This window comes from Lontra canadensis, unplaced genomic scaffold (genome assembly GCF_010015895.1).
Source record: "Lontra canadensis isolate GAN:19392208 unplaced genomic scaffold, GSC_riverotter_1.0 scaffold43, whole genome shotgun sequence".
In the NCBI taxonomy this organism is placed as follows: Eukaryota; Metazoa; Chordata; class Mammalia; order Carnivora; family Mustelidae; genus Lontra; species Lontra canadensis.
The window spans coordinates 5,269,855-5,297,130 of record NW_022631037.1 but is presented as its reverse complement, the minus strand read 5'-3'; the positions used below and the strand labels follow the sequence as shown (position 1 = coordinate 5,297,130).

Genomic DNA, 27,276 nt, shown 5'->3' with positions numbered 1-27,276 from the left:
CCTTTGACCCAGCCATTCTTATTAGGAGTATTTATCCTACAGATATGCTTAGGGATTTATAAAATGAAATTTGCACGAGGTTATTCCTATCAGCATTGTTCGTGAGAGTAAATTGCATATATACAGTTTTTAAGAGTACAGAAAATCTACCCTCTATCAATAGAGGACTAGTTAAATAAATTGTCACACATATACAGAAACTATAGGACAGAATGTGGAATCTCATTATGTATTTATATGGAAAGATCTCCAAGATAAATTAAGTTTCCAAAAAAAAACCAGTTTGGAAGAGTACATATAATATGCTTCCTGTTACATAAAATGGTGTGGGGTGGTCTATATTCCTGTTCGGTTGCATGTGAATTAAGAAACCTGGAAAGATACCTAAAATACCCAGAACAGTGGATGCCTGCGGGGGGAGAGCAAATCTGGGAACTGGGAAGATGGCAGCAGGGGCTGAGGGAGACTTGCCACTGTACCACCGGATATACCTTTTGATATTTGAACCACATGGATCTATTCAAAACACTAAATTTAATAAAAGGACCAAAAGAAAAAAAAAATTCATGGAATACATGGGGAAACAGAGTGGGTTAAGAGAAGAAAAAAACAAAGGAAAGAGACTTATGAGACAGAAGAGGCCTAGGAAGAGATTTACAGAAACAGGCCAGGTCAAGAGACACTCTGTATCCCATGCATGGGGGCAGAAAAGCCCAAGAGTACATCTCAGAGAGAAAGAGAACACCATTTTTCTGTCAAGGTCCACAGTGTTTTTCCTGTATTGGCAAATAGAAGAGAATAATGCAGTAAGCCAAAGCAGGCAAATTATTTCAGATCTTTCAGGGAACCAGAAAAAAATATCTTTTGCCATCATTTCTGTGACCACAGTGGTGAATTTCATGCAGCAGGCTTCCCAATTGTATGAAATAACAAATTTCTCCAAAGGAGTCTTTTGTAGTGCTTATTTAAGCTATCAGGAAAGTGAGGAGTCTTATATGACAAGAGTGTTTACATATTTAATTTTTGTGTAACATTAGAACCAGAAAAGCTCTCTCTTTAAGATGGGGAATATGTGACACATGCAGTTAATTTCCACATTAAATTACTGAATGAAAAATACACACATTATCCATTGCGACTCCAGGATTAGGTCAGGTCAGATTTTATTGCTTTTGGCCAAGGGCTTTTGTAAGACTTACAAGGCTAAGAGCAGGTACAGTGTGATCTTTGGTATAAGTTATAGAGTTAGAATGAGGTTCTGAGTGAGAAAATACTTAGCATTTCAGAGTTAAGTTCATGAAAGTCATCATGAGACTAGCACATCCCTGTGTTGATTTAACTAGAACTTTATAAGATCACTTTAGCTCTGGTTTCTGAAACTGCTAAGGTTCATGTATCCGCCTGACAATAAATAACCAACCTTTTCTAGATTGATCTGTAATGGATGCTAATTTGAATTACCCCCAAGAAGTTTCTGGCATAAGACCAAATAAATATGGTGAGGGCAAAAAGGGGGAGGAAATGTGGATGATACCCTAGCTGAGGGGTTCCAAAAATAAACATTTGATGGGTTGAAAGTGTCTAATAGTATCTGCCTTCAAAGCTGGTTATGGGCATGAAATCTGGAACAGGTTTAATTATTCTATTAGGGTAAAGATAATTTGTATCTGATAAAAAAACAGTCTCCCAAACGCAGCATTTTGAACAAAGTGCTGTTCTTAGATCGGTTTATGTGAGAAATGCAGTAGAAGTGGTAGCAGAGTAACAGTCGGAAATACTTATAGAGCTCTTGCTATGGCCGAGCTAGTGTACGTGTTGTATGCATTATCTCATTTAACGCTCTGAATTTAGGAGGCAGGATCTATCCACTTTGTTGTTTAGATGAAGAAGATTAAGAAGTTGCCCAAGCTTGTAAGTGATGAAGCCAGGATACTAATTCCTCCAAAAGGCATACCCATAACGTCATACTAAACCTCCATTTATCTTAAAACATATTCAGGCTTTTGCTGTTCTATAGTCATGGGTCAGAGCTTACTTATCATCAATAGGTTCTATGTATTTGATGTGGCTTCTAAACCATAGACATGAATTAAGGGGAATCCAATCTCTCCCAGCTCAGAACTGCTTAAGTATCAAGAGGACCAAACATAAGATAGGAAAGAATATATAACTGGAATATATACGTTACTGGCTACAGTAACTATAGACCATTTTGACTCCCCGTGCCTATATCAGATATAATTTAGGCTGGAATTATCTCAGAGTCAGGGTTGGGCAAAGCCTCAGTGATTGCAGTGACAGCTACTGTTTTCAGTATAAACTTTCTAGAAGAGAATTTTATTAAGCATAAATAGCTACATACTTAAATTCCATATATTGATTGGCCCATCACAACATTCTGGGTGTCTTTCTGAAAATTACTATAGGCATTTTTATAAGAGTTTTATCTCCCTAAGCACATGTTTGTTAACTATATTCCCTCCATTTCTTTTCTTTGAGACATCTGGTTAAGCATGGGTTCCTATTATGCGTTTGGAGAGATGTAAATTGCTAGTGGACTAGGATAAAGGCACCTGTGAAGATGATGGGAGCTTTTCTGTGGACCCATCAGGAATACTCTCTCATATTATCCTAGTGGTGGAGGAAGACCGCAATCAGATTCTTTATCTCCAAAACTAGATTCAACTCATAGAACTTGTGAAAAAGCAACAGAAGAGAGGATCAGAGATATCAAGGCTAGATTACTGGATTAGCAAAAGGTTTTGTTTCTGTAACCTACTTCAAAAATATTTATGCCAGGTTAAAAATAAATAGGGAACTAAATTTTGAGGTAGTCTATGGTACTGGCATCCTTTCTGGTTACAGAGGTAATCAGGCCCTGAATGATCAGCAGAGTAGATTCTGTGGAGATGGTTAAATTGATACAAAAACAGAAGTTTCTCCTCCCCTCTCAGACTGGGTTTGACCACAGGAATGAAAAATGACTAATAGCTGGGGGATGGGAGGAAGTCATGAGATCATGTTGCTTAGAAACACAAAAAGATAAATTCTGTTAAGATTTTTGTTTGTTTGTTTATATCCATGTCTTAGAATTTTTGTCTCCATCCTATGAGATTCTAAGGAAATAGCTGGATTGCAATAATCTTAAAATCTCACTCAGAGACAAGTAGAATTTATAAGCAGAGGAGATATAACTTCCCCTATTCTTCCTGCTAAATACAGCTAAAAACACTGGAGTGATTTTTCTGAAAAGCCAGCTCAAACAGACATTTTAAAAGACAGCCTGGGTATCATAAAATATGAAAATATCTGGCTTTCAACTGAAAATCATGCACAAGAGCAAGAACCAGGATGGTCTCAAACTGGGTGAAAGAAGACAGTCAACAGAGGCCAACAACAAGAGAACAGATATGTGAGAATTTTCTGACACAGGCTACAGCCACGATAAAAATGTTTCAGCAGGCAATTACATACACACTTGGAACGCACGAAAAAATAAAATGCCTAAGCAAAGTAACAGAAAGTCATAGCAAGGAAATGGAAAAATATAGAGAAAAACTACATGCAAATGGTATAACCGAAAAATGCAAGTGCTGAAAGACCAAGTCTCAGTGAATGTGCCCAACAGCGGCACGAGGGGAAGGTGGGAGAAAAATCAATGAGCTGGAAGACAGAGCAGCAGAAATTACCCAGTGTGAAACACAGAGAGAAAGCAGACTGATAATAGAAGATCTAACATTTGTGTCACAGGAGTAGCAGGACGAGAAAAGAAAAAGAGTAGTGCTGGAAAAGTACTTAACGAAATGATGGCTGAAAACATCCCAATTTTGGCAAATGTCAGAAACCTACAGATTCCAATAGCTGAATAAACCTCCAACAGGGTCAAGCAAAAGGAATCTACACCAAGACACAAAACAGTCAAATTTCTAAAAACTAAAGACAGAGAAAAAAATCTGGAATGCAACAAGAGAAAAACAACACCTGATCCAGAGGAGAAAAACAATTCAAATGATAGCGGATGTCTCATCAGAGACTGTGGAGTTCAGCCAGAAATGGAACATTATTTTCCAAGTGCTGAAAGAAGAGAATTGTCAGCCCTGAATGCTATGCTCTGCAAACTAACCTATCAAAGTGTGAGCGAGATTTTTTTTCTGGACCTAGACAAGTCTTTTTTAAGTATATATTGAAAAGCAGAGGAACTAAAATAGCTACAATGATTCTAAAAAAAGCAGAATATGGTAGGGGGATTGGTCTGCCCAATCCCAAAACTTTACTGCAGAGCTGCAGTCATCAAGGTTGTGTAGCACTGGTGAAAGGTTAGACACAAAGATCAGTGGAACAGAGGAGACCCCAGAGTTTGAGACACACAAATACGCCCAGCTGATCTTTGACAAAAGCAGTCCAGTTGCCAACAGATAACCTTTTCCACAAATGGTGTTGCAGCAATCATATCTAAAGGCAAAACAAAATGAAACAAAACCTTTACCCAAAGTTTCAAACCTTGTATAAAAAATTGATGCAAAGTAGATCATGGACTTAAATGTGGGAAGTAAAAGAAAAAATAAAATATGACTTAATTTGTTAGTATTAGTGATTACTTACTAGTTTTTCATTTTATTTTTCTCTCTGTTAGTGTTATGTTCCTTATTTTAAAAACAAATACTTCTTCAAATTATGCAGAAAGCCCATAAATGGGATAATTTCCATAAGTAATGATTATAAAACTTGGGGAATGCCAAAAATTTTAGAGGTTTCCATGGGAAGAATAATTCATGTTTTTAGTTATTTTTTTTAATTCCAGTATAGTTAGTTAACATGCAGTGTTATTTTAATTTCAGATGTACAATACAGTGATTCAGCGCTTCCATACATCACCAATCACAACAACTACCCTCCTCCATCCCCATCTCCCCGCCAACCTCCCCTCTGGCAACCATTGGTCTGTTTTCTAGAGTTAATTCTGTTTCTTAATTTGTCTGTCTCTTTTTTTTCTTCTGCTCATTTGTTTAGAATTCATTTCAAAGTCTCATACACTTAAAAGCTTTTTCCTAGCGGCATCTGAATAAATCCTGATCACGGACTACTCCACGATGAGGCAAGCCCTACACAAGGTCATCACTCTCTCTTTAAATGAAACTCACATAAGCCTCCATGACCCCCGTTCTTCCTCCTTAAGCAAAGTTATCCCGTTAACAAAATCATAACATTAATACTCTTATTATGCCTATTTTTCCCTAAAACTTGAGTTTTATAAGGGAAGAACAGGTACTATTTTTGAAATGCAAGCAATCACAATTCCCTTCCTCATTGATTTGAATTTTCTTCCACATTCTTCTACTTATTAACTGTGTGAACATGAACAGTACTTAACCCCTCTGGCCTCAGTTTCTTCCTAAAACAGGAAAGCAGTGTTTCTGCAATTTTCAGAGTCATAAAATGGAGCCACAGTTACTTAAATAATATATAATTTAAAAATAAGAATGGACAGTACAGTGAGCAGGAGAAAAGCCAGGCCAGTTTTGAGAGTTGAAGCCCCAAATGACAGACTTCCCATTTTCTTTGCCCTGAGAATAACATCTTCTTGTTATTACTGGGAACCTACTAGAATTCTCCAAAGTCCATGTTCTTCTCTTTCTCCAAGGAGTTAGATCTTAACATGGTTTTGTCCATGCAGGAGGAAGAGCACTCCTGGCAGCTTCATCTTCCTTATTAACGGTTTCTGTGAATCAGAGTCAGTTCTGTTCACTTTGTTAGTTGGGAACACGGACTCTAATTTCTTTCGAACTCTGTTTGAGTTGTTTTCACTTGGATAGCTCTAGCTACTTAAACAGAAATAGTGTGCCAAAACTTCTCAGAATTTCCAAGTGAATTTATTTGGTTATTATTAAAATGGTTTGTAGCGGTATCCTTTTAAACCTACCTTCCTTTCTGGTCATTTTTATTCTTCCATGTTGAACAGTTCAATCTATCTGACACTGTGGTGGTAAATTCTTTGGTGTGTGATAAGGAATTAACAAAGATACAGGCTGTGTCTGTATTGGCTTAAGGGTCTTTGAGATCAGAGACTAAAGGTTTGGTTTTACGGATCTTTTGCTCATGTTGTCTGGTCAACTTCTGCAAAATCAAAATCCAGTAAAAGTTAACAAAAGAATTGGGATTTTTAAAAAATCATCTTAAGAGATGACCATTTGTTTTTAAAACATTAATAGTAAAACGGTGTGATGAAAAAATAAATAAAAAGGCATAAAAATGAAAATTTATAAAAGCAGTTTTAGAAGAGTTCTTATTTAAAATAGTGATATGGTGAGATCTAAAAAGCAAGTACAAAGTTGTAAAACACTATGAGCCATAGGCAATATGTAATAATAAATAATAAGAGAAAACCCCAGGATTTGAGAATTTAACAACCACGGAGAAGCGGAGATCATCTGGCCCAAGCTATTCTTTTAGAACTGAGGAGACTTGAGTCCCAGAAAGATAATGGACTTGCTCAAGGTCACAGAACCAAGATGAAAATCCGAGATCCCTGCCCCCAGCTCACTGTTATGTCCCCAGTAGCATATACTCCCAAGTAAAAGTCACCAGAGAGACCTGAAGCCCATGCGGGGGACTTCAGGGGTTACTGCACCTAGCCTGTAACCTGAGCCATCTGTAGAGGTATGGTGAGATTTCTGGAGTTTGCAGAAGTTGAGAATTCTCAACACGAGGAGCTTGTTCAGCTCTGATCTCCCTGGGATTAGAGTAACATGCCAAGGGCTCTCAAACCTTGCTATCTCTCCTGGCGTTAGAGGTTCATTCACACCTGAACCCTCAGATCCCTGTACTTCTACCTGGGGTGGATCATGGGAAGCAACATGGCAGGTAGGAACCTCAACAGTTGGCTAACACCCAGTCAGCACATGGTGTGGCCCACTGGCCTTCCCTCTCCAAGACAGTGGCAATGATCTTAAGGAACATAAATTCAAGACTCTGATTTTGATTCACATAAATATATGTGAATTCTTTTGAGCATGACCAGCTTTACGTGGTGATGATTACATGGTCCATACTTCTTAAAGCAGTCTTTTCACAAGCTGGCCCCAACCCTCCCTCCCGGCTTCATCTGCCACCACTCGTCCTCCTCCAGCCCCTCTAGGACTGACACCACAGAGAAGCTCACCTTACCTGGGACTCGTCATATGTGTCACGCCTCCTGCCCTTGCACACGTTGTTCCCTCTGCATAGCATGCCCCTCCACCTTGCTCTAGCATCTGGACTGGACAGACGGCTGGCTGGCTGGATGAGTACATGGGAAAGGAACGAGAGACTGAGTGAATATAATATGAGGAGCACTAGAAAAACCTGCCATCTGAAAGTAGCTCCATCTCCCTTCCAACAACTGTACTGCGTGAGTAACCTCACACTGGTGCTGTGATTATCAGCCATTAAGCGTAGAGCAAATGGTTTAAGTAATGATTATGATCCTGAAGCTGGGGGGAGAAAATCCCTTTTTTAACATTACAGGGAACTCAGGGTTATTGATATAGTATTACTCTCACTCCTTTGCATTTCTTGAGCACAGAAGAGGTGAACTTATACCCAGGGTGCAGGTAATCGCGTCTGACCCTGGCTGCATTGGGGAGTGTGGCACATGCGAGAAGACTTGTGCAGCAGAGGAAAGGAGTTTGGGAACTCCCTCTGACAAAAATAAGTATTTTGTTTTGTCATCTGACTTCTTCCTTTAACACGAAAGTGCTTTGGGGGAAAAAAATAACTAAAATGCGTAAATGAAAATAAAGGGTCTCAGGACATAGTCACCACTCATACTTTGATGCAGAGTAATTTATCATGAGCTGTGTTTTTAATTTTTATTTTTTATTTATTTTTTTTTAAAGATTTTATTTATTTATTTATTTGTCAGAGACAGAGGGAGAGAGAGTGAGCGAGCACAGGCAGACAGAGAGGCAGGCAGAGGCAGAGGGAGAAGCAGGCTCCCTGCCGAGCAAGGAGCCCGATGTGGGACTCGATCCCAGGACGCTGGGATCATGACCTGAGCCAAAGGCAGCCGCTTAACCAACTGAGCCACCCAGGCGTCCCTGTGTTTTTAATTTTTAATCAGAAGTTCAACTTTCCTGTGTGACAGCCAGGTTTAAAATTTTGGATAATGGGAGAATGCAGGGAGGCCATTTTGGGAAGCTGGCACCGTGGTGCAACTGAGTAGGCTGATTTAGAGGGCTGGGATGGCTCAGTAGGAGCACGGAGACCCTGTTCTGGGTGAAGGCCAGAAGGGGAGAGAGACCCATAAAAAGGCAGAGAGCCTGAAGGATGTAACTGTACTGCTTCCCAATCTCCATCCTCCCCTTCATGTAATGTGCGTTTGATGAATAGAGCACAGACCCGAGAAAATGGCATTCAGGCTCTAGAATGCTGGTCCTCAACCACTTTGGTATCATCCTCCCTTTGAAAAGTTCATAGCCACAGTGGCTCTGACTTCCCAGGAAAAACGTAAGTTTAAATTTCAAGGTCTTTGTAAACACTCTGCAGCTAAGCCTTAGATTTTGCAGAGGTCCGTGAACCCCAGGTTAAGTACCCCACGATCAGTTAATATTTGTAGAACCTTCCAAAGTCTGTCAAGTATTTTTCATATCATTTGGTCTTTTAATGACCCAATTATCCAGGTACTCTCTCATTTTATCCAGGAGGAAACAGAATGCCCTCCTGGTAGATCAGAGTTTGTTCTCTATTTTGTATCTATGGAAAGTAGCTGGAAGGAGAGGGAAAAATGGGTATCCATGGTGGCCTGTGGGAAGCAAGCTACAAAGGAATATAACCTTTTGTGGTATTCGCATTTTTTGCCTGTGTGATGCCACTTGTTTTTTTAAAAGAAAGAGATCTATTTTCATACCTGTATTTTCATCCCTTTAAATGGGTAAAATGATGGGTGCATGTAGAAAAGTCAGAGATTTCTGATGTCTTCTGAAAGTGAAATCTTTTTTATGCATATTCCTATGTCAGTTATCTCTTAATAGTAGTCAGATAATTTATGAATAAATTATATATTTTATTTATTTTTTGTAAAGATTTTATTTATTTCCTGGACAGAGAGAGATCACAAGCAGACAGAGAGGCAGGCAGAGAGAGAGGGAGAAGCAGACTCCCCACCGAGCAGAGAGCCTGTTGGGGGGCTCAATCCCAAGACCCCGGGATCATGACCTGAACCAAAGGCAGAGGCTTAACCTACTGAGACACCCAGGCGCCCCTATACATTTTTTAAAAGTAAATTTGGGGGCCACCTGGGAGGCTCAGTCATTTAAGCAGCTGACTCTTGATTTTGGCTCAGTTTATGATCCCAAGAGTCCTGGGATCAAGCCCCACATCAGCTCCCTCTGTCCTACCACCGCCCCCGGTCCCCCCAACCCCACACTCTCTTCTCTAAAAATAAATAAATCTTTTAAAAAAATAATAAAAGTAAATTTTGTTGCAGCATGGTGAGACCGTATCTTAGAAATATAAGGTACTTCTATTCCTAACAATTAAATATTTTATTGGGGCTCCTAGGCCTTTCCTTGCAAATTAGTTTTCAGTAGAATTACTGGGTTGTGCAACTTTATGCCAGATTTTTTGATACAGTAAATACTAAAATAAACTTTCATGTCTCAATTTCCAGTCCCAGGCAGGGGACTCCCTGACATACACATTTCCAACTCCTTCTCCTTGTATGCAACTGAAATTTTTAGGTAACTAAATAATCAGTATCCAGTGTCTGCAAAAATTTTTTTAAGTTGAAGTATAATTAACATACGGTGTAAGATTAGTTGCAGGTGTAGGATGTCGTGATCCAACAATTCGATACGTTTCTCAGTGCTCACCAGGAGAAGCGTGATCTTCATCCCCTTCACCTGCTTCCCCCGTTCTCCACCCGCCTCCCCTCTAGCCACCACCAGCTTGTTCTCTGTAGTAGAGAGTCTAGTTTTTTGTCTCCTTTTTATTTTGTTCATTTTAAAAATCGAAACTCTGAAACCTGAGGTGCTCCTTACTTTTCTGTTTTGAGGCTTAATGAAATACAAAATGGTAAGGACGTGTATAAAACAGGGGAAGCCGATGGAGACCTTGATGTGAGAACTTACCATTCAAAATGACTGGAAATAAATTATTGAGTGGGGACCCCCTAAGAGGCTGGAAACACTCAACTTCAGCCATGACCACCTCCAGTAGGTTTTTTGGTGTTCTTTTCTTTTTTTTTTAGTTTCCATTAAAAATGAAGAATCTATTCCACAGAAGGGTCAGCCAAAGCAGTGTAATTATTTTTAGCTTCTGCCTGAACTCCGGCTTTTGCGTTCATTCACTGCTGGAGCTCAGTGGCGGGTCTGGTGCCGCAAAGTGAACTTCAGAGCAGAGCCCTCCACCAGGTTTGCCGCGAGGGAGAGCCTGTGTGCTGGGTCTGGGACTTCAGCTTACCAGGACCCCCGAGTCCTGGCCCCATCCCAGCAGAGTGAAAGCGACAGTGGGCTCACGCGGCGCGGCTCTGTGGGGGTCTACTGTCAGCACAGCTGCTGTCAGAGGACGTGAGTCAAGCATGTGTCAACATTGTCCAGCAAGTCCTCTGAGGAGATTCATCTTGGTGATGGAGTTGAAGTGAGAAAAGAAAGAAAACGAATCGTGTGGAAAGGTCACTGTTCTCAGGTATGGCCGACCTACACAGGAAATCTAAGTTACTGTGCACAATGCTGGTGGTGAATGAGCTGGGCAGACCACCCCAGATACTATAAACCGTAGGCTCTACAGAAAACAAAGAGGTTTAGGGTCATGTGTCATGCGGGCACGTGGTGTCTGTAGGAACTGGAACTGTACAGAAACTGTACCGCTGGGTTGTGATACCTGCACCTACGAGCCTTCAGGAAGACACCAGAACACGTGAAGAATCAGCTCCCGGGCTTGAAATGTAAGAGTAAGAACTCACCAAGCAGAGCTAGTGAGCTTTAAGTATCTCCCGCGACCCTCCTTACCTCAACACTGGTCATGAGACTAGGACATGAATTGATCATATCATTCTTTGCTCATGAGCCTTCACTGGCTGCCACGAGATAAAAACCAACTCTCAGCACTGCATTTGAGGATTTTCACATATCGGCCCATCCGTCAGCCCCCGCATGCCGCTTCCCTCTGCCTCAGACCATCCTCCTTTACCCTACACCATGCCCACTTTTTCACCCCTCAGTCTCCTTCCCCAGAATGCCCTTCTCTGTGTGGCCAAATCTTACCTGATCTTTGGAAAACCCGGGCCAGACATCACTGTCCCTTGTCCTGTGCCCCTCCCGGTTTTGTTGGTCCTCAGAACTTGAACGACACCTTGCTCACCCGCTTGTGACAGGGAGCATCGCGTCCTACTACAGCTGCCTGCATCTTTATCCATCTGCCTGCGGGGCTGTGAGTCCCGATGCAAGGAAGAGGTCCTTTTCATGTTTATATCCCCATCGGCCAGCATATACCTTTCCAGCATGAATGAGGCTCACAAGAGTGTTGGCTCCTACACGGAAAGTGTCGCTGAAGTGCAGCGTTACCCTTAATGAGGTGAAGAGCCCGAGCAGCTTCAGAACTGGTCCCTCTGATGTGCACTTGAAAGGAGGGTGTATCAAAACCCTTCAGAATCTAAATGCTACATGTTTTCCCAGGGCCCTGCAGGGCAGTGGGTCGGTGCACCGGGAGCAAGCCCCTGGGGGTGCCAAAGGCACCACGCCCTACCCCTCACTGTGGAACACAAGTGCTCTGTGGAACTGTACCTTCATCTGATAGCTAGCTGAAGGTGCAGAAGGATCGCCTGACAGACTTCCTCAAAATCAAAACTTACAAACCTGGGCACTGCTGATGCCTCCTTCTCAGCAGCTGCTGTTTTCCTCACCACTCAGGACCTCCAGCAGTTTCCTTAACCGTGAGGGACAGAGGCCCCGGATTTGGAGCTGACACAGACCTGGACTCAGAATCAGCCCCTCCCATTCATGGCTAGCGTGTGGCCTCGGACAGCACACTCAATCTCACAGAGCCTGTGACCTCACCTCTAAAATGAGAACCATGCACAACAAGGTGAATCAAATGAGAAAACTGTGAAGGAAATTATCACAAATTAAAAATCCTGTGGAACTCTTTAAGCTGTTCTTCCTGAGAGGAGAAGTAGAAAAGTACCAGCCACAGTCCAACTTTCTTGAGCTCCTTCTTCCTCCCTTGTCTCTCACCTGGATTCCTTGCAGAGGAACCAGCATGAACGAACAGCTCAGGGGGCTTGGGTCCACTTGTGCAGAAAGGGGTTTTGGTTCTAGTCCCTAATAAGGCTGATCGAAGGGACAACTTTTGTGGGGGAAATAACAGTGTCGGCAGCCCCCACAGTAACCACATTTCTTTGATCTCTTGGCACCTAGTGTTTTGAAAGTTATTTAAGGATGAAAGCCTCCCCCAAAAAAACTACTGTCAAAGGGGATTCCAGCTCACCTCAGATCCAACCACCTCTGTTTTGCATGTGTAAAACAGAGATGGTGACAGCTTCATAAATATGAAATGAGCAACGAGAGGTCAGTGTTTTTATTACCGTTTGCAGCGGAGCGCTGAGTAAAGCGGAGACCAGTTACATACACCTGCCGGGGGAGCATGGTTTTTGATATGACCACGATATTTGATTTGGAAGTTTAAAAATACACAGTGTTGTTAATAGCTCTTAGTTAAAAAGAGAAATGTAGCTGAACTCCAGTATTCACGACTTCCTATAAGAGCAGGAGATGCCAAGTCTTTGGGTTTACTTAAAACTTTAGTTCATAGATGCCTCAGTGAATGGGAAAAGCTGTCTCTTGGCGGATAACAGGAAGTCAAGCAAAGAGTGAAGATAAGGCCAACCCGAGCTGCTATTCCGTCTTCCGTGGGTCACGGCACTAATCTTTCTGGTCTCCCTGGCCACAGCCTTCACCGTTCCAGTTTTTCTCCCACATGCTACAAGAGTGCTCTTTCTAAAATGCTTTCTATCAGTAGCTCCAAAATGCCTTCAAGATATGTTAGCATGATGAGCTCTTGCCACTCTGTCAAAACTCCTCTTTGCTTAAAATCACACTCCCATCCCACCTCACCTCTTCTCCTGTTCCCCATAACTTACCCCTAGTACCCCAACTACAGCATGATTCTGTGCCTTTGTACACACAGCGACCTCTACCTGGAATGCTTCTGACACTCTTCCCTCAGCAGACCTACACACACTTCAGGACTCTGCCTGGAGCCAGCTTGTCCAGAAGGCTGCCCCTAGCCACCCCCTCCCCAGACTGCTGAGGGCGCCTCCACTCAAGCCTGCCTCTCACAGCACCCATCACACTGATTAGAACCTTGTAGTGACTTGTCCATTGCCCCCATTGGACTGTTTCTGTCTTGAGGGCTACGATCAGACCTCATTCATAATCCTGTCCCCAGCACTTTGGACCATCTGGTCGCTCCTAGGGAGTCAGTAAAAGTATGACAAATCAATCCACCAAACAGCAGTAGATGGAAAGTTGGATTTGACTTCTTATCCCAAATATGTCAGCAATGAGGCTGGTGTTGCATACTGAGCCAATAGATAGAAAATGCAATAAATTCTCCTCTATTTACTGAGACCGTGTTATGTGCATTTCACTGCAGTGAGTCCACATAATTCTTTTCCTCAGTTTATGGTCTAGTACCTTGCTCCTAAGATTTAAATATTGCCATGACTTTCCTGCTCCACCTTGTTATCTTAGAGTAGATAAAAGACTTCAAAATCTGAAGAGCTTCTCACCTTCATCCTCCCCACAGTGGGTGGACCTCTTTTGAGACCACTTGCAAAATAGCAGTCTTGTTCTTCCTTTGTAACTGTGATTGTGACAAGAGTATTCTTTATTAAATTATTGCATTTATTCATTTAAGACATCATTATTAGGAATCTGCTAGGTGCCAGTTGCTCCCATGGACCAAGATAAAAGGCACGGGTGAATCTGCCCATTAAACAGATAAGCTGGAAGATACTCAGCAGTATATATCTTAGATCCAAACCACTGGCCCAAATATGTTTTGTAAAGGCGGAAAATTTAGAAACATCCCATATAAGTAGAAATGTAGAACCAAAAGGCAACAAAGAAAATTAAGATAACTATAGGACTACCCCCAAGAAAAGTAGTTAAGCCCTTTAAAAAGCTCAAGCTAGGATATACATTGTGCATTATAATGTGTAGCTTTTCATAGGGATCTGGGGGGAAATATACATTTAAATCGCTTATTATATGAAGGGTTTTCTTTGCTCCCCTGATGTCCATTTGGAATTCCTGGTCCCTAAGTAAAGAACCCCCAAGTGGGCATACTGAGGTTTGTGCCCTCAACATCAGTCATTCTGGTCATCCACATAGAAACGGAAGCTGAGTCTGGGAATGGAAGACAGGACTCTTTGTCTCCCTGGGAAGCTCTAGAAGGCTTATGTTTCCCTTGATGGGAAAAAATCTAAAGATTGGATTTTTCAGGATCAATCAGGCACCTTGTTCAGTAATTTACAGTAGAATGTGAAGACAAATACAGAAGGGAAGCAGCCAAACAGCACATTCCCCTTGGTGAGACAAAGGGAGGAGGACTGTAGCTGACTGCTCCCAAGGTGGTCTTGTCCGTTCTTATTTATTTCTGTTCTCCCACATACTCCTTTGGCTCTTGGAGATCACTCCTGCTGTGGAGCTGATTCATTCCCAGGTCATCCATCCTCTCTCACCTCGGACCCAGTGCCTCTAGCCAGAAGCAGAGCAGGACTGGGGAGGGCCAGGATAGGCTATCATAGAGGGGAGAGGGAGGAAGATTTGGCACACGTGGAGTTCTAGAACATGAACCAGGCTCAAATTATATGCCAACCATTTACATGACTCTTCTGAGACTGTTTGCACTGCTGTTTGTTTATTTTTTTAAATCAGTACTTATCTTGGCCACCACAGCCACATGTAGCTGACATGAAAATACTGAACACCTCCATGAGACTCACAGGGCCAGCATCAGTATAATCCATTGTTCTTCTCCACGGTTACTTCCCCCAACTCTCTCTCTCCCTCTTGAAGCCACAACAAGGAAACCACAGTATTAGATACAACACTGGCCCTTGGGAAAAAGGGACAGAGGCACCAACCAGGAGCCCCTGCCTTAGGTTCCCTCAGAAGTCAAATATTGCAAATACTTTCTGCAGGCTTTTCACAGTTGGTGCTTTCTCTCGCTTAAAAGACCTCAGTATGGCTGCCAGTCCATTTATCCCTTTCTCCTCATACGGGCTTGGGAAGCAGACAAGACAGAGGTTCAAGTGCAGACTCTCCATTGACAAGCTGTGTGGTCTTGAGCCAGTTGTTTAAAAGTTCGAGTCTCAGTTTCCCAGCTGTCCAATGAGAAAAATATTACCTACCATGTGGGATTGTTATGAAGATTAAGTGAAATATTTAGGAGTGAAGTACAGTTCCCGGGTAGATATTAACAGACTTCTCCCCAGGATCCTCTAAAGATCCCTAAGCATTAGCTTCCTATAAACCATTATCTGTTTTTGTTTAATTCAGGACTTCCTTTTGATCTTTTTTTGGTCACATTTTATACATGCTTTATTTTTAAGGGTAACCTATTACCTTTAAAAAAATAATTAGAGTAATTTTCTTAGGAAAAACTGCCAAACTTACCTTTGGCCAGTGGTTCTTTCCCATCATCAGAAAACACCTAGCCTAACTCCCCATCAGCTGAAAACATCCTCTACCGGACACTTGATATACCCAGAGCCACAGTTCCCTGAGGAATATGCTGGACTCTATGGCCCCTCCTTAAAATGTGCCCTCAAACAATGGAGTTTGGATGAAGTGAAAAAGATGCTGCACATGTTTGATTGTTTCCTGGGGTCTTGCTGACAGCAAGTGTTTCCTCACTCCATCCCAGGAGGAAGAGAAAGTGGCATTTTATTTGGCCAGGAGCTATTTTGGGAATATTACTCCATACAAGGCACAATGTGGGCCAGTGTGGGGGTTGCAGAAATGAGTCAGACCCAGTGTCTTCCCTGAAGAACTTAACAGGGAAGATAAATGCTCATTTCATACAATTTTTGGAATGCCTACAATGTGTATATCCTCTTGTAGGTCCTGGGGATACAGTGAGGAAAAGCAGACCAGCTCATGTAGCTCATGTTTTCTTGGATAAGCAAGTAAACTAATAAGTACTTCCAGATTATGATAATATGATAAATACTAACAACAAACAACAGAGGATAATGTATAAGAGTGAGGCAGAGGATGAACTTGGCAGAAATAACTCGGGAAGTTAGAGATGCAGAGAGTGCGGATGAAGGAAATTTGGGAAAATAACAGGGGGTTTCCCAGAAAGGAGTCATGTCATGACTCTGCGGACGAGGGGTCTGTAAACTCTTTCTACAAAGTGTCAGTAAACATGTTAGGCTTTGTGGGCACGTGGTTTGGACTGCAACTGTTCAATTCCACCATTAAGACGAGATGCAAAATAATGAGTGGGTTGTGTTCCAGTGAACTTTTATTTATGGGCACTGAGACATGAATTTCACTAATTTTCATGTTACAAAATACTCTAATTTTTTTCCTCAGCATAGAAACCTTTCTTACCTCACAGGCTGTACAAAAACAGGCAATAGACTGGAGTTGGCCCACAGGTCCTACCTGCCCACTCCTGCTATAGACTCCATTAAGGAGTTAGGGTTTTATTCCAAGGGCACTTAGGAGGTTTGAGTGACAGAGAGTACTGTGATATAATTCATGCTTTGAAGACACTATTCTGGCATCTGTGGATTGGTGAGGGCAGGGCACAGAGGCAGAAAGACCAGTTAGGCTCTGAAACGGTCACAGAGTACTCGTGTGGAACAATGGGGATGTGGACAAGAGTGACAATAATGGAGTTAAAAGAAATGGAAAGGAGGCCAGTTTGAAATACATTGTGCAAGCAGAGCTGAAAACACATGTGCGTAAGTCACTGTAATACAAAACAGAGTATTCATATCAGGAAGAATAATAGATACAGTTACTCTTGGAAATCAGAGAGCGTGAGCTCCTGTGGAAGGAGCCTGGGCCTCTCTCACTTGGATAGGTTTCTGACAAGAGGAGATGGGAGTGAGATCAAGCTGTAAAGACAACTTGTTTCCTAAGAGTCTGCATGGTGATGGGGAAAGAACTTTGGTCTGAGACAGACTTTAACTCTCCAAACCTCCTCTCTTCATCTGTAAACTTCTATGAAACTCTAAGCTCCTTGAGACCACGGGCCACATCACTTGCCTCTCGGTATCCCTGCACCCTTGCTGGCCCACAATCTGCCATGGATTCCGTGAGCACATACCACCCTCCGCTATGCTGTGGCATGTGCCAGCTGTGTAGGTACACAGTCTGTGTCCACCTGGAGCTCACATAGTGCTCCACAGGGACGGTATATGGTCTGAAAGACAGAACAGGGACTTCATGTTACCTTGGGATCAGAGAAGGCTTATACACAGGAGTGACATTACACCAACTGCTGAAGGAAACGGAAGGGATGATTCATGAATCAAAGAACTCAGAAAGTCAGAAAAGAGGAAGAACCTTTCTGGCAAAATGAAGAGTCTATGTGAGAGGAAGAAGCCTGATATGTTTGAAGACCAGACAGTCAGGGAGAAGAGAGCAAGTGATGGGGCAGGGGCTGAAAGACGGAGAAGGCTCAGGTCCCCCAGGGCCTTGCCGGCCAGGGCAAAGGCAAGGGTGTGATTCCAGATGCAAGAGGAAGCTGTAGGTGAGTTTGCGTTTCACACAGACAGGCTCTGCCACTGGTTAAATCGGAAGGATGCTAAACAAGTGACTTAGTCCATCTCAGAGGACTATTGTAAGAAAGAAATGATGAAATTATCTGTAAAACAGGCTAGCGGATTTTCATTAAGTGTTAGTTTTTCTTTCCTTCCTTCCGGGGGAAATGTAGGGAGTCATGGGAAATAAGGCTCAGAAATGAGGTTAAATGCCTGGCGAAGGAGTCCTTATTTTGTAGTTCACAGGAAGCCAAATGTAACTATAGGGACTGTCCCCGACCTGTCAGCACCCACACAGAAGTCAGACCTGCTCCATCCGAGCTTCTATTCCATGCTTGTATGACAGAGAGGGGGTTGGGTGTCCAGAGATCCATCTGGCATGGATCCTGCCTTCACGGGTTTTAATCCCTTAAAGTGATAAGGAGAAGCATGGGGTGGTGAAATGGGCACAGCCAGAGCGTGAAAGAACAGCCCACCAGCTAAGAGCACCAGCATCTGAAGGAAGACTCTGAGTCGGCTGAGGATTGGAATGTGGTTGCTTTTGCCCCTGTAGCTGGTTATTTTAATTCCCTGGGGGCCCAGAAGGATTTAGAAAGCTGTGAACTGGCCACATATCTTGGACTCTGTGTGTATAAATCAGACAGCTGATACCATGCTTCCCTTTGTGCCCTTTAGAAATGTCAAGTAGCTTCCCAGAGCTCATCCCTGCAGGCGAGAAAGGCACCTCTCTCCTGGGAATACAACAACACAAAAATCTCAGCATCTCAGGAAGCTGAGCAGGAGAAGGGCCCTTCCCCTGTGGAAGAGGTGCCTGTTCTGGGAGGAAGGCTGGAGGAGAGACAGCACTGCTCAGCTCTCTGTCACTTGGTTTTGAGTCTGTGCTATTGTTCAGCTCCAACCACTGCAGCCTTCGAACAGTAGTCAAAAACAAGTGAAAATCTCTCTGGACATCCTGTAACTCAAGGATATGGCAGTGTTCCAGGGAGAAAGGAAGAGTTTAAAGTCTGTCTGAATTAATGACCCATGTGCCTATTTTCAGTCCATAGTGTCTCAAAAGTACCCATACATAGAGCACAGAGAATCACGAAGTAAAATATAGTATTAATGTATAATAAAGCAGAATAAAGAATATAATAATAATGAAGCCCAGATAATCCAGTTTAGGAGTGGAGCTCTTTCACACCATCAGAAGTACTGAACTGCTATGTTTTGTCCTACCTGCTGTCAACATGCAGGTTTCTGGTGGGCAGGCCCTGACTCTGCCATCCTGGTTGCAGTCAAGGCCATGGATGCCCTTCCCGAAGGCTGTGTGCCGCGCCAGTTTCTGCCTAAGCCATCTGCTGCCCCCTGACACTGTGCCCTGCTGATCAGGATACATCCACCCTTAGAGTCTATCTGAGCAAGCACCTGGCATGCACTCAGTGGGATGACGGTAAATGTGTAACAACTGGCTCTCAGCAGGGGGTGGGGAGGTGTCTGTGCCTGCGTATGTGTGTGTATACGTCCACCTAGGACTATTATACATTTTATTGATAGAGAGGATATATAGCACACAATTTTCAAATCATCATAATAAAATATATAATACTTTTTTGTACGTTTCTTATAGCCTGTTGATTCACCCAAAACACTTTCGTTTATTTTTATCAAACTCTCGAATCTGTAAGCCCACCTGTAGCCGCAGTTAATGGGTGAATACAGTTGCCATTTAAGTGTTGGTGGAGGTTTTCATTTACTTTAAGGAAGTAAAACAAGGAGAAACAACAAAGGTTTATGGTGGAACTCCACTCATTCATCAGTGGCACAAGGCAACTTCTCTGTCCAGTCAAGTAACAATTTTTGAGTGCTGGAAGAATATTTCCACAGGGTTTTTTTTGTGCTATTTGCAATAGACAGCCAGAGAAACTTGTAACCTGAATTACTGACATTTTCTTGATCACTTTCTTAAGTCAGGACCAGTGATCAGCACGTTCCTCCTGCTAAAGGCCAGAAAGGAAATATATTAGGCTTTGTGGGCCACATATGGTCTCTGTCACGTATTCTTCCGTGTGTGTTCCACTGCCTTTTAGAAATGTAGAAACAAAAACCATCCTCTGTTCCTGAGCCATACGAAACCAGACTTAGGCTGGATTTAGCTCATGGAACTGTAGTTTGCCAATACCTGATCTTCACAGTTCACAAAATAAACAAATCAAGACCTGATTTCTGATTTTTATGGTGTAAGTATTCCAACTTAGCCAAATTCAAGCTACCAACATAATGTCACTGAAATGACTGGAAAGAGATGTGCACTGGTGCAGCATTATGTATTATTTCCACTATTTAGGTACCACAGATATCAGTAACCTTGAGAGCACAAATAATAGCAAAATGCAGTGAAACAGGGAGCAATGAGTTTTAAATATTTAGTTTTTATCTTTAATATATTTAAGTTCATATAATTTAATTTCTCTTGATGGCTGTGCTTAAACACAGGCTTGCAAAATTCCTGAAATTTTAACAGTCCATTCTTGTAAGCTATCTGGGTCAACCCTGGCGCCCTGCTGCATTTATCCCATTCAGACATGGTTGAGGGCCAAGCCCTGACATGGTCTGTCTCCCTATCTGTGCCGCCTCTCAAAGCCACCCTATCAGGCCACCTCGTCTTCAGTGTGCCATGATGAGTGGATTTTGTACTCTGTACTTTGTGATAAATCCATGACCTTCCTATCTCTTAGTTTAATGTTCTAGGAAAACCAAGAGGTAAATCTACCAAGGAAAGATATCCTATAAATGTAAAGAGAAAAGTGATTTCTATATGAGTGGAGGCTTGGGGATTAGTTCTGCTTCCATTAACCCTAACGGTGCCAATGATTCAGACTTTCTGAGCCTCAAACTGCGGAAATTACTGAAGGCAGTTTTGTTTGGAGGCACCCAGGGTTAAGTGTCCAAAGTAAATGAGAGGTGAAGCTCCGTGAAAGGTAAAGGCTGGCTGCACCTCGGCCCCTGGAGAACTGGTATTCATTCAACAAACATTTCATGGTAGGCTTGGAAAGAGAGTTAAAAACTATTAGTAATAGTAAGAATCATACAAATGGGGGCACCTGGGTGGCTCAGTGGGTTAAAGCCTCTGCCTTCAGCTCAGGTCATGATCCCAGGGTCCTGGGATCGAGTCCCGCATCGGGCTTTCTGCTCAGCAGGGAGCCTGCTTCCTCCTCTCTCTGCCTGCTTCTCTGCCTACTTGTGTTCTCTGTCTGTCAAATAAATAGATAGAATCTTTAAAAAATAAAAAAAGATACATTACTAAAAAAAAAAAAAGAATCATACAAATGATGACACCTTTCATTTAGAAGGCCAAGGGGATTAAGAGAAAGAATGAATTTGGATAAGAGCCATAATAGGAGGGAAATAAAAATGCAACTAGATCAGACTGTGGTGACTTACAGTGCTTACATACTTTTCAAAACCCTGAATTTTAGACATCCCTGCTTCTGGTCAGTATCTGTGTGTCAGTCTGTCATGTAGCAGGTAAAATTATGACAGTACACACCATATACAGATAGGGACATGTTATTTTTGTGGCTACCAAATCTGACCATAAAATAAATGAATATAGCTTTCTGATTCCAACTTTGCTTTTAATCTTCTAGAAGTAGTGGGTGCAGGAAGGCTTTACTAGTGTCAAAAAAAAAAAAAAATTCTTTGCCCTTAATTTAAATCATTGTTTTTCTAGGGAAATTTAATTTGGGGAAAAAATGTTTTTCTAATTAACTGGAAGACTGTGTGCTATGCAAACAATAAGGATTCTTGTTTGGAAGTAATGCATGCCCCAACTCCTAGGACTATCAAGGGAATTTAAAATAAAAAATGCAAGCAGCTCTGACCTCGTATTTTGCCAGAGCTAAACAGAATTCCCAGATCCAGAGTTTTCACGTCAGTTCCCAATTTAAAACCCACAAGTGTTGAGTGGGTTCATGCTTCGGCAAGACACATTTTCTCATCTCTAGAAAGGACTGTATTTGATCTCTTTCTGGGTTTCTCAGCACGTCCCTCACTCCCTCTTTCTTCCTCTTGTGCTATGGTTGGCCTCAAAGGTTAGAAACTACACAATTAGATGGATCGGGGAAGATTTCATAATGCTCTGGTGCTGGGCTGGGCAGTCTAGCCAAATTCCGTTCATTAGCTAAGGCGCCGGGGTGAGTGTGGCCAGTAAGAATGCCGTTTTGGTTCCATTGAAGTGCTGATAGGGAACAGGAAATAAACTTTTGTTTTTTTGGTTTCTGAGCAGCAGTACAGACAAGTGAAGAGTCTGGGATGCTGAGAATCTGGAGGCCAGGAATTAATCTCCATCTCAACCACTTACTGGGCAGCTCAAGCAACTTCTGTGTTCTTTCTGTCTTTTTTCTATTCTGACACTGTTTTCTTATTCTTTATGGACCAGCGTCAGATTTCTGTCTGAGACCTGAAGCACTCCAAAGTCAAGAATCAAGTAATCAATTCACTCACCAGTTACTGAGCCACCTGTGCTGTCCTACGTGCCCAGACAGGTGCTTCGTAAACTGCAATTAATCCATCACACTCCCTGATCGCAAAGAACTTAACAGAAGACAGAGGAGGCAGATCTCTTAGAAAATGAATACAAAACAATGAAGCAAGTGCAGTGTGACAGAATGGGAAAACTGGCAAAGGAGCTTCCCTTGGAAGATCAAGGAAAGCTGTGGAAAGGAAGGGACTTTGAACCACTCCCATTTGAATGAAGGGGAAGAAAATTTTGGGGAAGAGGAGAGCATACCAAGAGAGAAAAAACAGCAAAACGTTGGGGCTGAAGTCAAGTGACATAAGGCTAAAGGTGGGGGGTTCAAGCAGGGCATGGGCAAGCAGCAAGAGTAGACCTCTTACAGTATATTTCTCCTGACGTGTGCACAGGAGAAAGCAGCTCTGGGCTTTGAGGGAGAAGCTGGACAATAGTAGGTTTTCGATGTTTGTTATCAATTAAGTAGAAATTAATTAGACATTACTGCAATGTTGATCTCTCTTTTTTTAAGGATTTTATTTATTTATTTACAGAGAGAGAGCATGAGTGGGAGGAGCAGAGGTAAAGGGAGAGAGAGAATCTTAAGCAGGCTCCACACTAAGCATGGAAGCCCAACATGAGGCTCCATCCCAAGACCCTGAGATCATGACCTGAATTGAAATCAAGAGTCCGATGCTTAACCGACGGAGCCACCCAGGCACCCCTGTAATGTTATCTCTTCATGCCTTTATTTTTGTGGGGTCTTTACTGCTCAAGAAACTGGCCTGAAAAGTTAAGATTGAGTAATTGGCCAAAGCAGGGCATATTATTCACAGAGCTTATGCCACGAAGCTAGAAATGTACCGTCGCTGTAGACTTTGTCCTGCCTGTGCATCCTAACATTTCTAGTCATGAATTTTCTACTCTTGCACTGATTCTGTCACTTCTCTCCTCACATTGTAGACTTCAGGTGACAACGCTGGAACTTCAGGAGCTCTTTTTCTTAAGCTTTCACCATGTGGTTTTTATAGCTGCTATCCAGTAAATAGAGGTTTTCAGCTAGAATTCTCCTTCCCAAATGACTCTACTTGCTATAGCTTAGATAAAAATGAAGTATTTGTTAAAATAATAAAGCGTCATATTTAAAATATGCATAGTTATTTGATATAAATATAGTGAATCACAGCTTGAGCCAGAGCCAAATTTTAAGAAATACTAACACCTAGGTTTTGTCTGGTACCTTTCTTGCTAATGTTCAACTGCTATGAGCCATTGCATGATTAAACCCTGCTTCGATTTCCCAGACCTAAGTAGAAACAGTTACCCTGATCTTTATCTTAAAATTGTAAGTCTTCTACAGTTTTAAACTGCATATACATGGCCCCAGTCCTTCAGGGATTTAGAGCAGGCTTATAAGTGATTTTCTCATGGCTTTAATAGTAAGTCTTTAAACTACCTACACATAACTTTCCAGAGAGACCATGCTAAGTTGCCTTCTTAGAATTCTCAGTGGGCTTTCAAAGTGATTCCTGCTTACTCTATTTCCCTCCCTTGTTTTTTAAATGACCACAAGCTCCTCTCTTCATGTCAAAAGGGTCCACCAACCCAACGAAGTACATTGAAGGAAAAGACTGTCGGTTGCCCCAGAATAGACTGTCCATTCCAATGTGGATTTTTTCCCTTCCATGTGAATCTTCTTTCAGGTTATGAGATCTAATTACACTTAAATGCTTAAAACTTTCCATTAACTTCCAAAGCAGACCGTATCTCCTTACAAAGCTGTTCTTTGTTTTGTTTTTCAAGAAACTAGGGTCCTCTTTTCCACCTGAAACATGTTTTGTAAAACACATTTCAATAGAACATGAACAGTTGTTACTAAAAAGTAGTTTCTTTCAAATTTTAAATACTGTATATTCAAGAAACTTGTCATTAATCCTTTGGAGGTACTCTCACTAATCCCAAAATCTTTTTTTAGGTAGCCCCCCCAAACCTGTAGCCTGGAATCAGAAACCCTTGACTCTCACTTTCCACTTGGAGCTCCTCCACATCAGTCAATGATGCATGTCCCAGTGGTGACCAGGGATGTTTCTGTTTACAGAATTTTTCTGTATTCCTTGCTTCTAAATATCCTTGCAAATTTATTGCTGATTTTCATTTCGTTTTATTGGTGAGGTCTTCAGTGATTTCCTTTTTTTTCTTTAGTTAGTTATATGCAACAGTAAGTCTAAGCTGACTTTTAGAGATTTGGCTTCTTCAGAGCTAGTAACTCATAAGCATAATAAAATATTTTGGAAAAAAATGCATACATATATATATAAATATAAATAAATATATATATAATGTGTATAATAAATGTTTTAGAATATATATTTGTAAGGAAGTATAGGCCTAATGTGAGATTTAACATATAATCTTAATAATTTGATTCTAACATTTTACAACATGTCTCAGAGCTTCAAAGGGCAAGGGACTGGAGAAAGAGAAGATTCACAGGAAGAAAAATACCTCCTTGTTGGAAAAACCGGTCTACCCTGGGTGTGTGTGTGTGTCCATGCATATAATCAAATTGTATATATTTGATTTGTAAAATATTTAGGAAGCACATTCTATGCACCAGACACAAATCAATATACTAGAGGAGAGAGGGAAAGGTGTTTCTCCTATTCTCAGATTTGTCCCAGTCTAACAAGAGAAAGTGGTACATACAGTAAAGCATAATATGTGTGTAATAAATTTTGTTTTCATATGAATACAGGGCTTTGGGAGCATAGAAACAGGTGTATTTAATTATTCCTGAGGAATTTAGAGTTTACTTTGCTAGATTCCAACAGATTAGTAGAGTTTCACCAAGCAGTGGTTGGAAGATGAGCAAAAGACACAAAGACAGAAAAGTACCCAGAATAACCAGGTAACAGGGACTTACAGAGCAAAGACTTTGCTGTGAGACATGGTAGGATATGAGGATAATAGAGAATGCCTTGTTAATTAAATGCCTTTCATTTCATTTTGGATTAATTTTTTAAAGATTATTTATTTATTTGAGACAGAGAATGAGCAGGTGGGAGGGCAGAGGGAGAGAGAGGCGCAGACTCCCTACTGAGCAGGGAGCCCAATGCAGGGCTCGATCCCAGGACCCTGAGATCACAACGTGAGCCAAAGGCAGACGCTTAACCCACTCAACCACCCAGGGACCCTAACATTTCATTTTATTTTGAAAGCAGCTGAACAGTATGAAAATATTTTAAGCAGAGAAATGAAATAATGAGATCTACATTTTTAAAATACAACTCATGCTGTGTTACATGGTTGTGTATAAAGATAAGATGAACAGAAAAATCAACTTAGGAGAGTTGATCAGTTAATCAATCAGGCCTACACCTCCTTGCAAAAAAAAAAAAAAAAATGCAGACTGATGCACATGATTATAAAGTCCTGCTCTAGAATAAGTTCAGTGTGAGGGGAAGAGGGAAACTTAATGGGAGACATTTTAAAGCAGAACCTCTGGGTTTAGTAATCAACTGATCATGAAGAACTGGGGAAAAAGAGGAAGCAAGGATGCTCTGAGATTTGGGGTTGGGTGAGTGGGTATATGGGAATGCCATAAGCTAAAACTGAGAAAACAAGAGGAGACACATATTTTGGCAAAGAGAAGTACTAGCGGGCACTCACATGAAGATCTCCAGGAGGAAGTCAGGCCTCAGAAGAGGCCTGAGAGAGACTGGACCTAGAATTACAGTTTTGAAAGCCACTGTTAGCGCATTAGAGTGAATAAGGTCACTGCCCAGAATAAGCATGTGAAGCAAGAAAAGAGCCAAAACCAAACCCCCAAGGAACATCACAGCAAAGGGAGAAGTAAAGGAGGAACCAGGGAGAGCCCAGAAAAAGGGGTCAGGAGATAGGAAGAAAGGGTGCAACCAAAACTGAGGGGAAAGAAGGCTGCAAAACGTCAGGAAGGCCAGGGAGCAGGCTGTCCCAGGAAAAGGCTGTTGCAGACAATCAGAGCACTAGGAACTTTAGGAAAACAATTTCTAGAGAATGAGGAAAACGAGTTAGATTCCTAAGAACATACGGAGAAGCCGAGGGTACACGGGCAGCAGCCCTGAAGCAAAGGGGCATGTGACTCAAGACAAACAGCAGGCTTTACGGATGGTTCGGCTTCATTTCAAAGTACTTCAGTGTCACAGGGAGTATAACTTAAATCTTACATCCTATAGCTTGTCATCATGAGGTTTAGAATGTGCAGGCCTTGTCTTCCATGTGCCTTAAGCTCCTGCTTCATTCAGGACTGCCTTAAACCTTGCCACAGGTAAACTGTCACTTAGGACACTGTATACTGATGAGGCACAATTTATCCTTCCTGACCACAGTTTTCTCAACCAGTGGAAAATGTTATAAAAGAACATGGCTTCACAGTAAAACGGGGGATAAGTATTTGGGTGTTAGGTTGAACTGTGAATGAACACTCACGTCAGGGATGTCAGGTGTGGAGGGAGAACTGAAGAAGTTCAGCCACAAACCCCAAATCCTCCGGCCGAAGACAAGCCAATGAAAAAGCCCGGAAGACAAGACCAAGGAGAAGGAGAGCCTGGTGAGTAGTGCGTGGGACACTACAAGAAGAGAATGCTTCCAGAAGAAGGTGTCCAGTAACACAGAAAGAAATGAAAGGAATCTTCCTTATTTGGAACAAGAACGTCCCTGGGACCTTGAAATAGCACCTTCAGTAGCATGGTGAAGCCCAAACCAGACTTGGGCAGCTAACAGAAAAGAATGTCCTAGTGTACCCTTCACTTTTCCCATGTAGTTAATAACTTATCTTCTATATACAATGAACTGTTACATACAGTGTGAGCATGTGTGTGTCTACATTCATACGTACACAGATACATACATGTATGCATAGCTAGGGTATATTAATTACCATTCAATGACTATTTTCCTCTCTAGTATTAAAAAATAATTGTGATCTTAGAAACTGACTTGACATCCCAAGGAAGACTGTGAGATGTGCCAATACAGGAAAAAGAGA

General features: G+C 41.9%; 1 protein-coding gene across 1 annotated transcript in view; it reads left to right on the top strand.

Annotated features, from left to right (window-relative positions):
* Positions 1-27,276, top strand: part of ANKFN1 (ankyrin repeat and fibronectin type III domain containing 1) — a 405,557-nt gene that overhangs the window by 301,600 nt on the left and 76,681 nt on the right. The gene's annotated exons all lie outside the window — the stretch shown is intronic.